The sequence below is a fragment of the Hylobates moloch genome, unplaced genomic scaffold, assembly GCF_009828535.3.
Source record: "Hylobates moloch isolate HMO894 unplaced genomic scaffold, HMol_V3 SCAFFOLD_23, whole genome shotgun sequence".
Classification (NCBI taxonomy): Eukaryota; Metazoa; Chordata; class Mammalia; order Primates; family Hylobatidae; genus Hylobates; species Hylobates moloch.
This window is the reverse complement of record NW_026652298.1, coordinates 31,937,485-31,953,183: the sequence shown is the minus strand read 5'-3', so window position 1 is coordinate 31,953,183 and position 15,699 is coordinate 31,937,485. Positions and strand designations below refer to the sequence as shown.

The 15,699-nt window shown below is 42.6% G+C and overlaps 1 protein-coding gene across 8 annotated transcripts in view; it reads left to right on the top strand.

The window, feature by feature from the left end:
• Positions 1–15,699, top strand: part of ATF7IP2 (activating transcription factor 7 interacting protein 2) — a 130,743-nt gene that overhangs the window by 26,106 nt on the left and 88,938 nt on the right. For 2 of the 8 annotated variants that reach the window (XM_058433947.1, XM_058433948.1), the window contains exons 1-4: positions 7,300–7,402; positions 9,997–10,098; positions 11,978–12,124; positions 12,212–12,325. The gene's annotated coding sequence lies outside the window, so the exon portion shown is untranslated. Of the gene's footprint in view, positions 1–7,117; positions 7,224–7,299; positions 7,403–9,996; positions 10,099–10,862; positions 10,969–11,977; positions 12,125–12,211; positions 12,326–15,699 lie in introns of those variants that run through there. The other 6 variants (XM_058433953.1, XM_058433951.1, XM_058433957.1 and 3 more) reach the window with 6 other exon arrangements.

Genomic DNA, 15,699 nt, shown 5'->3' with positions numbered 1-15,699 from the left:
TCAACCAAAAATAAAATAATGCTGGTGTTTGTATTTTTCTTGGTAGTTATTTTTACCAATTTTTTTATTTCTTCATATAGCCTTGTGTTACTGTTAAGTGTCCTTTTATTTTTCTCTCTGGATTTCTTGAAGGATTCTTTTTTTTTTTTTTTTTTGAGATGGAGTCTTGCTCTGTCATCCAGGCTGGAGTGCAGTGGTGCTATCTTGGCTCACTGCAACCTCCGCCTCCCAGGTTCAAGTGATTCTCCTGCCTCAGCCTTCTGAGTAGCTGGGACTACAGGCGTCCGCTACCATGCCCGGATAATTTTTGTATTTTTAGTAGAGACGGGGTTTCACCATATTGGCCAGGCTGGTCTTGAACTCCTGACTTCATGATCCGCCCACCTCGGCCTCCCAAAGTGCTGGGATTATAGATGTGAGCCACTGCGCCCAGCCTGAAGCAGTCTTTTTAGCATTTTTTGTAGGGCAGGTTTGCTAGTTACATATCTCTTCAGCTTTTTTTTAATCTGGCAATGTCTTATTTTCTTCTTCATTTTTGAAGGCTAGTTTTGCTAGGTATCAAATTTCTGGTCGACAGTGTGGTTGTTTTTTTTTTTCGTTTTTGTTTTGTTTTTTCTTTCAGCACTTTAAATATGTCATCCCACTGTCTTCCGACCTTCTTGGTTTCTGCTAAGAAATTGGCTGTTGATCTTTTGGAGGATCCCCTTTACATGACAGAGTGCCTCTCTCTTGCTGCTTTCAAGCTTCTCTCTGTATCTTCGGTATTTGACAGTTTGATGATATAATATGTTAGTGTGGAGCCCTTTGCATTTATCTTTCTTGGAGCTCTTTGTCTCTGCTTTAGCATTCAGTTCCTTTTTTCTCTAACAATCAGCCAGAGTTAAAATGATAGGGTAGTATCTTCTCAGGTGTTTTATGAATATTAATCATGCTGCGGGCAAGGGCATGGCTCTCAATATTCCCCAGGATTCATTGTTGGTGTTTACTGCCCTAATTATTCGGTGAATCCCAATCATGAGCTTTTCTTCCAAGGCATTTAGTGTATCTTTTTTTTTTTTTTTCTTAACTATAATATTTTGCCTCATGTGGCAGCAGGTTGCTCATTTGTCTTTCAGTGTGTATAAGGAATGTCTTCCAAATAGCCATGTTTCTGCCTTCAGTGTTGTCTGAGTTGTTTTTTGTTTTTCTTTTTTTAAGATGGATTCTCGTTCTGTCTCCCAGGCTGGAGTGCAGTGGCATGTTCTTGGCTAAGTGCAACCCCTGCCTCCCTGGTTCAAGCGATCCTCCTGCCCCAGCTTCCTGAGTAGCTGGGATTACAAGCATTCACCACCATGCCTGGCTCATTTTCATATTTTTAGTAGAGACGGGGTTTCACCATGTTGGCCAACTGGTCTCTAACTCTTGACCTCAAGTGATCTGCTTACCTCAGCCTCCCAAAATGCTGGAATTATAGGTGTGGACCACTGTGCCTGGCCTGATGCTGTAGTCTTGAGTTGGAAATTTGTTGGGCAGGATTGCAAGCTAGAAACTCAGGCAGGATTTCTTTGTCTTGCTTTGTTGCCCAGGCTGGGGTACAGCAGTGCTAGAGTGGCTCACTACAGCTTCAATTTCCTGGGCTCAAGAGATCCTCCCACCTCAGCTTTCCAAGTAGCTGGGACTACAGGTGTGAGCCACCATGTCCAGATAATTTTTTTATTTTTATTTTTGTAGAGATGGGGTCTCAGATCAGCTTAGGCTTGCCTCAAACGCCTGGACTCAAGCCATCCTCCTATGTTGGCCTCCCAAATTATTGAGATTATAGGCACTAGCCATTGTGCCTGGTCTGAGGCAGGATTTCTATGTTAGTCTTGTGGCATAATTCCTTCTCTGGGAAGCCTGTTTTTTGTCTTAACTTCTTGGACTAATTGATTAGGCTCACACACATTGTTTAAGGTAATTTACTTAAAATCAATTGATTATAGATGTTAATCACATCTACAGAATATTTTCACAATGATATCTAGACTTATGTTTCAAACAACTGGGTATCATAGTCTTGCTAAGTCACCACATAAAATTTAAACATTGCAGTAATCATACTTTAAGAAATATATTCATGATAACAGTATTTCTATCCTATAATCTAATATTGCATTCATAATCAGCAATTATGTTGCTATCTATAATTTTGCCTTAAATAAATTTCAATTGTTCTATTTTGATGTATGCTTGTCAAAATGATATTATAAAGATATGTTGAAAAACTAATTCTGAATGAATTTGTTCATTCTCTTTCATTTTATGAGCTTCTTTTATTGAGCCTCTATTACATAGTCATATAATGGAAACAAGGAGATACAATGATAATGAGAGGGTGGTGATGATTATATCTGTAATAGTTGTAAACTTTTACTAAGCACTTACTATGGGGCAGGTACTTTTTAAAGTGCTTTGCCCATATTATTTTACATATTACCTGAAAGATGAGCCACTACCTTCAAAATGCTCATAAATAGTAAGAAGAGACAAATGAGAAAAGAGAAAAAACAATATAATAAGCGTTATGCTGCAGGTAAAGGTGAAGTGATTTGAAGAATGAGTAGACGTAGTTGTCAACAGAAGGATTGGCCTACTATGATCTCTTGAAGGGGTTGTCCCACTTTTCTTTAAAAGACTTTGTGGGCTGGGCACAGTGGCTGACGCCTGTAGTCCCAGCACTTTGAGAGGCCGAGGTGGGTGGATCACGAGGTCAGGAGTTCAAGACCAGCCTGGCCAAGATGGTGAAACCCCGTCTCCACTGAAAATACAAAAATTAACCAGGCGTGGTGGTGGGTGCCTGCAATCCCAGCTACTCAGGAGGCTGAGGCAGGGAATCGCTTGAACCTGGGAGGCAGAGATTGTGGTGACCCAAGATGGCACCACTGCACGCCAGCCTGGAGACACAGCGAGCCTCTATCTGCAAAAAAAAAAAAAAAAAAAAAAAAAAAAGGCTTTGAGGAACTTACAGTCTCTGTTGCAATTACTCAGCCTTGTCACCAAAGGTGAAGAATGAGTAGACATTAGCCATTTGAGGAAGGGGGAAAAGGATTTTCCAAATAGTTGAAGCAACAAATGCAAATTCCTGAAGTCTTGAAATAATACAGTGTCTTCTAGAAAGACTGTAGATCAAGAGGGTAGAAATGAGAATTGTACGGTAGACAGTGGTTACTTTCCATAGTCACCATAAAAGTGTTTTTGCCTACTGTGATGGCTGTATTTCCAGCCTTTTTTTTTTTTTTTTTTTTTGAGATTATGGAGTCTCACTCTGTTGCACAGGCTGGAGTGCAGTGGTGCAATCTCAGCTCACTGCAACCTCTGTCTTCTGGGTTCAAGCGATTCTCATGCCTCAGCCTCCCAAGTAGGTGGGATTACAGGTGCCCACCACCATACCCAGCTAATTTGTGTATTTTTAGTAGAGATGGGGTTTCACCATCTTGGCCAGGCTGATCTTGAACTCGTGACCTCAGGTGATCTGCCTGCTTTGGCCTTCCAAAGTGCTGGAATTACAGGCGTGAGCCACCATGCCTGGCCTCATATGGCTTTTGAAAGAGAATCAATGTGGGCCAGGCACGGTGGCTTACGCCTGTAATCCCATCGCTTTGGGAGGCCGAGGCAGGTGGATCACGAGGTCAGGAGATGGAGATCATCCTGGCTAACACGGTGAAACCCCGTCTCTACTAAAAATACAAAAGATTAGCCAGGCATGGTGGCACGCGCATATAGTCCCAGCTACTCGGGAGGCTGAGGCAGGAGAATCGGTTCAACCAAGGAGGCAGAAGTTGCGGTGAGCTGAGATCGTGCCACTGCACTGCAGCCTGGTGACAGTGCGAGACTCCATCTTAAAAAAAAAAAAAAAAGAAAAACGAAGAGATCGGCTCAGTGTCTCAGGCCTGTAATCCCAGCACTTTGGCATGCCACAGGGGGTGGATCACTTGAGGTCCGGAGTTCGAGACCACCCTGACCAACATGGAGAAACCCCGTCTCTACTAAAAATACAAAAATAGCTGAGTGTAGTGGCACATGCCTGTAATCCCACCTACTCGGGAGGCTGAGGCAGGAGACTTGCTTGAACCTGGGAGGCAGAGGTTGTGGTGAGCCGAGATCGCACCACTGCATTCCAGCCTGGGCAACAAGAGCAAAACTCCTTCTCAAAAAAAAAAAAAAAAAAAAAAAAAAAAATCCAATAAAGACCAATATAAAATAGTCTAACCTCAGAGTTGTCTTTTTATACTTGACAGTCTGAAAACTACATATAATTCTGACTTCTTACGTTATTTTGTGGCTGCTAAATAGATAAAGAGGTGGCAATTGTCTATGAAAAGAGTCACCCTCTGTAAAACATGTGAAGAGATTTATTCTGATCCAAATATGAGCAACCATGGCCCATGACACAGCCCTCAGGAGGTCCTGTGAACATGTGCCCAAAAGTGGTCGGGGTGCAACTTGGTTTTATACATTTTAGGGAGGTATAGGACATCAGTCAAACACATTGAAGAAATACATTGGTTTGGTCCAGAAAGGCAGGGGTGATGGGGGCTTCCAGGCTATAGGAAAATTTAAACATTCTGATTGACGATTGGTTGAATTTGTCTAAAGACCTGGGATCAGGCTGGGTGCAGTGGTTTACGCCTGTAATTCCAGCACTTTGGGAGGCTGAGGCAGGTGGTTCATCTGAGGTCAGGAGTTCGAGACCAGCCTGGCCAACCTGGTGAAACCCCGTCTCTACTAAAAATACAAAAAAATTAGCCGGGCATGGTGGTGCACGCCTGTAATCCCAGCTACTCTGGAGGCTGAGGCAGGAGAATCACTTGAACCCAGGAGGCAGAGGTTGCAGTGAGCCGAGATTGCGCCATTGCACTCCAGCCTGGGCTGTGCAACAAGAGTGAAACTCCATCAAAAAAAAAAAGACCTGGGATCAACAAATGTTCAGATTAACATAAAGGACTGTGGAGACCAAGTTTCTTTTGAAGTCTTATAGTGGGTGCCCTTTGAGACAACAGATGACACGTTTCCTATTCATACCTTTAAAGGGTGCTAGACTTTTACTTAATCTCTTCAGGATTGGGAGGGCCTGGAAGAAAAATATGTAGCTGTGTTAATAGAGATTCTTTACAGATGCACATTTTGCTCCACAAAGGACAGCTTTGCAGGACCATTTCAAAATATGGCAAAGAAACATATTTTGGGGTAAAATATTTTGACTTTCTTGTCAGGTTGGAAAGTAAGTCATGAAGTAAGTCATGATATATGGGTTTTATACCCAAGTGATGAGAATTTATGGTTTGTAGGGCATGACTCCCCAGGTTCCTTAGATAGGAATTTGGCCAAGATTTTTAAAAATCAGTTTAGTCCTCACAATGCATGTGTGTTTTCTTTTCTTTTCTTTTCTTTTTGTTTTTCTCTTTCTTTGAGACAGAGGCTCGCTTTGTTGGCCAGGCTGGAGTGCAGTGGCATGGTCTCAGCTCACTGCATCCTCTGCCTCCCAGGTTCAAGTAATTCTTGGGCCTCAGCCTCCTGAGCATCTGGGATTACAGGTGCCTGCCACCTCGCCCAGATAATTTTTTCTATTTTTAGTGGAGACAAGGTTTCACCATGTTGGCCAGGCTGGTTTCGAACTCCTGACCTCGTGATCCTCCTGCCTTGGCCTCCTAAAGCGCTGGGATTACAGGCGTGAGCCACCATGCCCGGCTCCTTTTCTTTTACTTTCTTCTTTTTTTTTTTTTTTTTTTGGTCTTGCTCTGTCACCCAGGCTGGAGTGCAGCCTGGAACTCCTGGGCTGAAGAAGTAGTCCTCCCACTTCAGCCTCCTGAGTAGCTAGGAATATAGACATACACCACGACACCTGGCTAAGCAAAAAATAAAAATAAAAAATAAATAAATAAACTGTAGAGACAGGGTCTCTCTATGTTGCTCAGGCTGGTGTATGTTTGTTTTCAAGCTAGGAATGTTCATAATAGGCTAGAGAAAAGGTAGAATAAACTGGCATTTTGTAGTGCCAATATGGTAATCACACTAATAGCCCCTTAGAAAATAAAATAGTAACAAACATTTATTGAACACTTACTATTGGTTAAGTACTCTATTGAGCACGTTACATGAATTGAGTCAATGTAATTTAATTCATGCAATAATTCTAAATGGTTAAATTTTCACTATGTGTTATGTATTGTTAGTAATTTCATTTTATATGTCAGGAAACTCAGGCATGGAGAAGTCTATTAATTAGAGTTCAGTCATGGAAAAAAGAAACCACTCCAGATATTTCAAACATAATGGTATTTAGTACAGAGCATTAGATGCTCATAAGTTTGTAAGGGCTGGAGGAGCTACTGTCACATTGGTTTTCTTTCTTTCTTTTTTTTTTTAGACGGAGCTTCACTCTTGTCACCTAGGCTGGAGTGCAATGGTGCAATCTCAGCTCACCGCAACCTCTGCCTCTGGGTTCAAGCAATTATCCTACCTCAGCCTCCTTAGTAGCTGGGATTACAGGTGCCCACCACCACGCTTAGCTAATTTTTGTATTTTTAGTAGAGACAGGGTTTCAACATGTTGGTCAGGCTGGCCTCGAGCTCCTGACCTCAGGTGATCCACCTGCCTCGGCCTCCCAGAGTGCTGGAATTACAAGCATGAGCCACCACGCCCAGCCTCACATTGGTTTTCATTCGTGCTGCTGCCTCTGTGGTCCAGAGAATAAGAAGGGTGCTGCTTCTGCTGCCCAAAGGGCAGAAAAGTTCAGAAAACCACTGTTGTCACAGCTGCCTTTAAATAACTGAGACAGGGACTGGTGTGAAAGAGAGCCACAGCCTAAGGAAAAAACCCACAATAACATATATCTCTGCCACTTTTCAAATTTCAGGAAGTGCATTCCACTGGGTAAAACACAAGTGAATCCAGAATACGGGAGACAAGGGCTCCTTGGAAATGTAGTTCACAGGGTTTCCACCTTGCCTTAGGGAGTGCCAAGAAGCGTGTGGAATGAATGCTTGCATTTGTTTTCTATTGTTGCCATAGAAAGTTACCACAAACATAATGGCTTAAAACACTACCCACTTATCTCAGCGTTCTATATAGAAGTCAGAAGTACAGTGGACTCAGCTGGGAACTCTGCTTAGGGTCTCAATAGGCTGCCAGCCAGCTAAGGCTCTGCAGAGTAATCTGCTTCTGGGTTCATTCAGGTTGTTGGCAGTACTACTTTCATTCTCAAGGTTTGCCTATGGTCCCTCTCATCTTTAAGTCAGGAACCATGGGCTGAGTTCTGCCTGTGCTTTGAAAATCTATGAATTTCCTTTCTGCTGCATCTGTGTGACTTGTCTTTTGCCTTTCGGGATTCACGTGATTACACTGTACTCACCAGGAAAATCCAGGTTAAGTCCTCCATCTTAAGGTCAGCTGATTATAACCTTAATCATATTCCCAAAGTCACTTTTGCCATGTGAGGTGACTTATAACCATAAAACGCACACTAGGAGACAAAGATCATGGGAGTACAAATTCTGCCCGCCACAATCCTCAATGGAAGAAAACTAAGAAACAAGAAAGCATTCCAACACAAAAATCTAAAGAATTTACTCGAGATCATTGATATTCTCAGCTTTATTAATTTTAATAATATAGTTACTATACATCAAGTGTCTACCATAAGTCAGGAAATGTACAAACAACTGTATCTGTTATTATGTTAAGCATTATTTATTTTAAAAAGTCAAACAGCAAATTGAGAGACTTCATAGTACTTCATGTAGCACATTATGTGAATGAATTTATCTATTTATTTATTGAGACCGAGTCTCACTCTGTCACCAGGCTGGAGTGCAGTGGCGTGATCTTGGCTCATTGCAACCTCCTTCTCTCAGGTTCAAGCAATTCTCCTGCCTCAGCCTCCCAAGTAGCTGGGACTACAGGTGCACACCATCACGCCCAGCTAATTTTTGTATTTTTAGTAGAGACGGGATTTCACCATGTCGGCCAGGATGGTCTCGATCTCTTGATCTCAAGTGATCTGCCCACCTTGGCCTCCCAAAGTGCTGGGATTACAGGCGTGAGTCACCGCACCCAGCCAACAATAAACTTTATTAACATAATATCCAGTAAATATCAATTATTATAATTGTCTTTATAGAGATGGGGTCTCACTATATTGCCCAGGCTGGTCTCAAACTCCTGGGCTCAAGCTATCTGACGGTCTTGGCCTCCTAAAATGCTAGGATTACAGGTGTCCACCTGGCCTATTATATTACTTTTGTTAAAATGAAATACAAGATATCCTAGTACCTTAAATAGACATAACAAAATGGTAGGATTACAGGCATGCACCTGGCCTATTATATTACTATTGTTAAAATGAAATACAAGATATCCCAGTACCTTAAACAGACATAACAAAATGGTAGGATTACAGGCATGCACCTGGCCTATTATATTACTATTGTTAAAATGAAATACAAGATATCCTAGTACCTTAAATAGACATAACAAAATGGTAGGATTACAGGCATGCACCTGGCCTATTATATTACTATTGTTAAAATGACATACAGGATATCCTAGTACCTTAAATAGACATAACATTTCTAAAGGCTAGTTACTCACTGTTAACGGAATTAAGTCCAAATTCCTTATCTGACTGCAACTTACTACCTCCCACTGCCTCCCACACTATCTCTCTTAGCAACCCTATAATTATTTTCAAAATCATGTTCTAGAACAACAAAAAGTGTGCAAAGATTAGGATTGTTTTACATTTTTGCTAATTTCCTTAATGTCTGACTTAATACAGTAAGACTCTCTCTCTCTTTCTTTTTCTCTCTTTTTTTTTGAGATGGAGTCTCACTCTGTTGCCCATGCTGGGGTGCAATAGTGCGATCTCGGCTTACCACAAACTCCCCCTCCCAGGTTCAGTCGATTCTCCTGCTTCAGCCTCCTGAGTAGCTGGGATTACAGGCACGCGCCACCATGCCCAGCTAATTTTTGTATTTTTAGTAGAGATGGGGTTTCACTATCTTGGCCAGGCTGGTCTGGAACTACTGACCTCATGATCCGCCTGCCTCGGCCTCCCACAGTGCTGGGATTACAGATGTGAGCCACTGCGCTTGGCGTTTCTCTCTTTTCTAAGACAGTCTCTTGCTCTATCATCCAGGGTGGAGTGAAGTGACACTATCACAGCTCACTGCAGTCTCTAACTCCTGAGCTTAAGCGATCCTCCCATCCTCTCAGCCTCCCGTGTAGCTGGAACGATGCAGCTAACTTTTTATTTTTACTTCTCTAGAAAAGTGGGGGTCTCACTTTGTTGCCCAGGTTGGTAGTTAGATTCTCATGTCTGCTTCTGTATTCAATCTGTAGCAATAGCACACGTCAATTTTCCAGAGGCTTCTAGAAAATTCCATTGACTGTCCTGACTCAGAGAATGAAAAAAGCAAAAACGTCTTTATATTATTATAAAAATAGTATAATTTTAAAAATAGGATTGGCATTAAAGATTACTCCTAGATCCCTGGATCATATTTGGGGAACTGGCTGGTTGGAGTATGTTATTCCGTTGATGACCTAACCTAGATTGTCCGGACTCGCCTCATTTTTCTCCTAACTGGAAATGACAAGGCAGGCAGCTCTAGCCTCATGACAAGCGTCGTGGCTCACGCGTATAATCCCAGCACTTTGGGAGGCCCAGGCAGGTGGATTATCTGAGGTCGGGAGTTCATGACCAGCCTGACCAACATTGAGAAACCCCATCTCTACTAAAAAAAAAAAAAAAAACTTAGCCAGGCACGGTGGCGCATGCCTATAATCCCAGCTACTTGGGCGGGGGGCGCTGAGGTAGGAGAAACGCTTGAACCCGGGAGGTGGAGGTTGCGGTGAGCCGAGATCGCGCCATTGCACTCCAGCCTAGGCAACAAGAGTGAAACTCGGTCAAATAAATAAATTAAAAAGAGGGCATTAGGGATCTAATCCACTGTTGTATTTCCTGTACTTTCTACACAGTGGGCATTCAGTGACCACCTGTTGAGTGAGTTCATGGCATCCAAGCGCACAGCCACCTAAGGCATCCGGCCTCCTGAAATCACAAGCAGCCAAGGCTGGCAGGTAGGTTCCTGGGACAATTTAGCAAACTCAAGGCTATGGTGCGGGTGGGCACAGTGGCTCATGCCTGTAATCCCAACATTTTGGGAGGCAGAGGAGTGGATCACTTGAGGTCAGGAGTTCAAGACCAGCCTGGCCAACATAGTGAAAACCCATGTCTATTAAAAGTACAAAAATTAGCCGGGCATGGTGGGGCACACCTGTAGTCCCAGCTACTTGGGAGGCTGAGGCAGGAGAATCGCTTGAACCTGGGAGATGGGAAATGGGAGTTGCAGTGAGCTGAGATCACCCTGCTGAACTCCAGCCTGGGCGACAAGAGCGAAACGCAGTCTCAAAAAAAAAAAAAAAGACTGTGGTGCTAGGACCAATCTCCTGAGTCGCAAAATTTAAGGAGTCATCAAAAAAAGTAAATAAGATAAATATTTTCAAACATATTAAAAAATTCTAATCGGAAACTACTGATCGGGGTGAGGAGTTGTTTTTGTAAATAAGGTCTTATTCCTATTAAGTTTCGAAAGTCTAAATCTTCACACGAGTCACTCAAAAGAAAGGCCCAGGTCAGAAGCCTCCATCTGCGCTACGGCGGGGAAGCCCCGGTGGCTGACCGGAAGAAGCGCCCACGGAGGCGAACCCCAGGCGCCCCTCAGCCTACTTCCATTTCCCCTCGCGACCCTTCGCCCCTCCCACTCTAGCTGGCTGTGCCTGATTGGCTGGGCTGCCGCAAAGTTGCGCTGCCATTGGTCCATAATCAGCTGGGGGTGGGCGTAGGGAGACCTACTTCAGCAGGTCCTGGCCCGACCACCATTGTTAACGGCTGCGGTTCAAAGTGGCTGTGGGGATATCTGCGGCTGGCGCGGCGCGGCGCCGCTCTAGGTACGTTGGGACCAGGCGAGTGTCCTGCAGAGCGGTGATTGGCGGGGTGGCGGCTCTGGTCGGTGGCCTCTCTGAGGGCCGGCCCCGGAGGCCTCGGAGCGCGGGGCCGACCGGACGTTTGCGGCGAGGCTGTCCTGACTGAAAAGCGCCCGCGGGGCCGTCTGACCGGGCCGGGAAGAGGCCCCTGAGGGGCGGACGGGCGTCTGCACCGTTTTCGCAGAGGGGTGCTGGTGAAGCGGGAGTGGTGTGCGGCCCCAGGTCCGGGCGGCACTGGGGTTGGGGATTGCGGAGGGAAGTGGTCCGTGTTTTTTGTCCTGAGGGGGTAAGTAAAAGCTCGCTCTTGTCCGGAATGCTTTTAGGAATTAACGGATAAATCTCCATCTCCACCAACTTTAGTGTCCCATTGCCACATTTTCTTGAGTCGTTTTAATCATCTAATGAAGCCAGGTGCCAGAGGGCAACTGGATCTCGCCAGGCGGCCTTGAAGTTTGTTTAAAAGTAGGGACTGGAGCATCAGGAAAAATACAAAATTCTGAGTAAAATGCTGAAATCCCGTACCTGTGAGCTTGCCGGTGTAGGGATGGTAGGATTTAAGGAAGACGATTTCCTTAAGGTAGAAGTTCGTTTTTATGAATATGTGTTTAAGAAAATTCCGTCTTATCGCCCTTCTGTAACCAGTTTTCTCCAAGTTTGGCAAGCAAGTTTGAGAGAGGACGCAGTAATTATTTTTGCTTTATTTCTGTTAAAACCTTACTGCACTTAAAGAGACGGACTTCTACCTTTCCACGTTTCTGTGTTGAAAATGAAGTTTCTAACCACGTGTTGCTTCCTTTAGGACACAATGGCTTTTTCTGCTCTGAAGACTTGTATATGGTTAATATGTATAGAAGAAGAGGACAGTTGTACTCAATAGTTCACATTAGAAAAATTATGTCATATTCACTTAAATTGTTATTCTAGATTGCGACTTAATACTGTTTTTATTATGGTTTTGTCATATTTATTGTAGCCAGTAAATGACCTGCGACATAACTATTTGCAAAACAAATGGGGAAGACCAAGATAAAGATAAGTTATATCACAGGAAAGCAATTGAAAATGCAAAAATGAAGCGTCTGAATGAAGGACTAATAACACTGAATTCAGCTTTTGTGAAGTATGCCTTTCTTCTTAGCTTGTTTATTCTGCAATACGTTTGTAGAAGTGTTGACTCCGATCTTAATCAAATTTACTTCACTCTCAGTCTTATCTGCAGATATGTACAGACCACATCCTAAGATTGACTTCTGCCTCAACAGAAATACATGAGCCAGTGCCTTATTGGAAATGATTTGCGTTTAAGAACTGGTGTATATAGGTACATCTTGAATGTTCTGCTTTCCTTGCCTTATACCTGTACTTCACCTCAGCCTTCACTTCCATTGTGTTTCCTTGCTACTTGATATCTTGAAATCTGGTACGAAACTATTGCATGATCCCTGCACCTTTGCTTCTGCATATATCATAGCTCTCTTATAGTGAGTGTGCACAATCTGTTTGATTTGATGTAATCAAAGTTTAAATACTACATTGGATAGTTAAAAATAAAATACAACTTTAAATGCGCAAGAGTATTAGTTCTCATTGTTGAGCGAGATAATACAAAATACCAAAAAATCGTATTCTCTCATTCTATGTCATAGTCTATTTATTTTACTTCTCCCCCCCCCCCCCCCCCCCCCCCACACACACACACTGTGGTGACTTATCTATCTCATTTATTTTATTTTATTTATTTATTTATTTATTTATTTTTTGAGGCAGAGTTTCGCTCTTTGGCTCAGGCTGGAGTGAAGTGGCGCCATCTCGGTTCACTACAACCTCCGCCCTCCGGGTTCAAGTGATTCTCCTGCCTCAGCCTTGCAAGTAGCTGGGATTATAGGCGTCCGACTAGTTTTTGTATTTTTAGTGGAGATGAGGTTTCACCGTGTTGGCCAGGCTGGTCTCGAATTCCTGACCTCAGGTGATCCACCCGCCTCTGCCTCCCAAAGTGCTAGGCTGACCGGCCTATCTCATATTCTTATATCGTTTAGATAATTATTCTGCATTACAGTAGACTAGGATAGTTTTTTATCTTCATTTTTACCAATGATGGGACAGATTGGAGTCAGCCGGTATCTAGAGAGAAATAACCATGACTTTTTGGAGGAGAGGGAGATAATATATTGGATTTTTTTGAACTTCTGATTAAGCTATGAAATGTTTAGAGAGGTGTTACTGAAGTTAGCCATGAATTATTTAGAGGCATTGTATGTGTCTACTAAATGTGGTGGTAATTTCCATTAGTATACCTCTGAGGCTGTAGTGTGTACAGTATGCTGATGTGAAATAGCTTATCAGATAGCCATGGCAAAAGTTGCCGAGGCCTTTTTGGTACTCTTTATTAAGGAGACAGTGACTTTGGGAGGTTTTTCAGTACTTGTTATTAAGAAGAGAATAACTTTGGGTGGCTTTCCAGAGGTTTGTTTTTTAAGTGAATATTTATTAAACAGCATTAAAACTACTGTAAGAAAAGCATGTCACTGAAGATACAAAAAATATTTGTAGGCCGGGCACGGTGGCTCACACGGTAATCCCAGCACTTTGGGAGGCCGAGGCAGGTGGATCACGAGGTCAGGAGATCAAGACCATCCTGGCTAACATGCTGAAACCCCGTCTCCACTAAAAAGTACAAAAAAAATAAGCCGGGCGTGGTGGCAGCGCGCTTGTAGTCCCAGCTACTCGGGAGGCTGAGGCAGGTGAAAGGCATGAAGCCGGGAGGCAGAGCTTGCGGTGAGCCGAGATCGCGCCACTGCACTCCAGCCTGAGCGACAGAGCGAGACTCCGTCTCAAAAAAAAAAAAAAAAATTGTAGTGGGAAATGTAGATAAAGAAGTAGTAGTTCTCTCGGGGCTGTTTTTTGGAGGAGGTGATCTTTAAGCTTGATCTTGAAAGAGCATAGACTAGGAGGAAAGGTTGATAATATGACAGTTCTGGTCAATTTGGAAAGTGAAGGTTAGGTTTATAAGAAGGTTCAGTTGATATCTCCAGGAAAAGACAAACTACTGTGAAAGAAAGATAATGTAGTCATGGTAGTCTATCTGGCTATATAGAGAATATTTATAACAACTTCAATATTGATTTAACTGAAAATACGATGAGCTGTAAGAGACGTGTGAGCTACAGAACCGGATCTATGAATGACAGGAGGGCAGACCACAGTGCTTTTCACATCCTCCCCTCCTTCCCATGGGCATAAGACCTGGCTATAGGAAATCTAGCTAATTACAAGAACGCTTTATAATTTGGAGGGAAACTTGGAACTGTGAGTGCTCCCCGTCCAGTGTTACCATCCCCTACCATCCAATTAAAATGTTTCCTCCCCACCTCCAAAAAAATACATATGTGAGCTAAATCATCATCTGCAATTACAGGAAGTCGACATGCCTAAAATTTGTAACTCAAGAAATAGTATGAAAATATTTTAAAATACTGAGATTTTAAAAACAAGTCGTTAAAGTGATTGCCATTAGATATTCGGGAGTGCTGGCAAGCAACTGCTTTATTTCATAATGAGCATTTTATACTATTACATTGGTAAAACTTGAAAAAAGTAATGTCAGAATTCTATTAGCATTCAAGTGATGCGGATGCTGCTGGTCTGTGAACCACACTTGGCGTTACTTCATGCTCATTATGAGATTAACTGCCACCTGGCCTGAGTTTTGTCATTTTGTTAACCACTATATAACTGTTAAAGCGCCTTGTCGCTTCATAATAACTTACCTGTTTTGTGTTTGTGATAGATTTCTTTGAGTCTTAAGACCCTCCGTTCAAATATTGGCTGAAGTATCTGACTTTGAACAAGTTTAGTTAAATGGGATGTTTTCTAAATTTTTACTTTTTAAAAAGAGTAACAGTAAAAATTCAGTTCAGTAGGTTTTTTTTAAATTTAATGAGAATTGCTCTTATTAAATTGTTTTTAATGTACTAATATACTACCTTGGAGAACATCATTGGAGAACAGAGATGTTTTATAATGGAGAAACCCAATGAAGCAGGAAAAAACCAAACTAAATCAGCATGCACCCATAGCTTCGAACTATAAAGGGAAAAAAGATTAAGCTAACTTTTAACCACAAAGATATAGGAAATGTGCTATTGCTTGGAAAGTAACATACTTCTGAATAATCTGCAGGTTAAGAAATTACAATGCATCTTAGAAAATATTGGATAAATACCAAATTGTAAGGTAGAGTTTTTCAAAACTTGTGGGCTCAACTAAAGTAGGGCTTAGAGGAAAATTTACAGCTTTAAGTGAGAAATTAGAAAAAAAGGTAATAGGCTGGGCGTGCTGACTCGTGCCTGTAATCCCACCACTTTGTGAGGCCGAGATAGAGGATAACTTGAGGTCAGGAGTTTGAGACCCACCTGGGTAACATTACAGGATGCTGTCTCTACAAAAAAATGTTTTGTAAAATTAGCCAGCCATGGAGGGACACACTTGTACTCCTAGCTACTTGGAAGGCTGAGGCAGTAGGATTACTTGAGCCTAGGATTTTGAGGTTGCAGTGAGCTGTGTTCATGCCACTGCACTCCAGCTGGGTGACAAAGTGAGGCTCTAAAAATATAAAAGGAAAAAGAGAGACTGAAAAAATCTGAGTTTTTACCTGAAGCTGGAACAAGAACAGCAAAGCAAATACAAAGAAAGCGG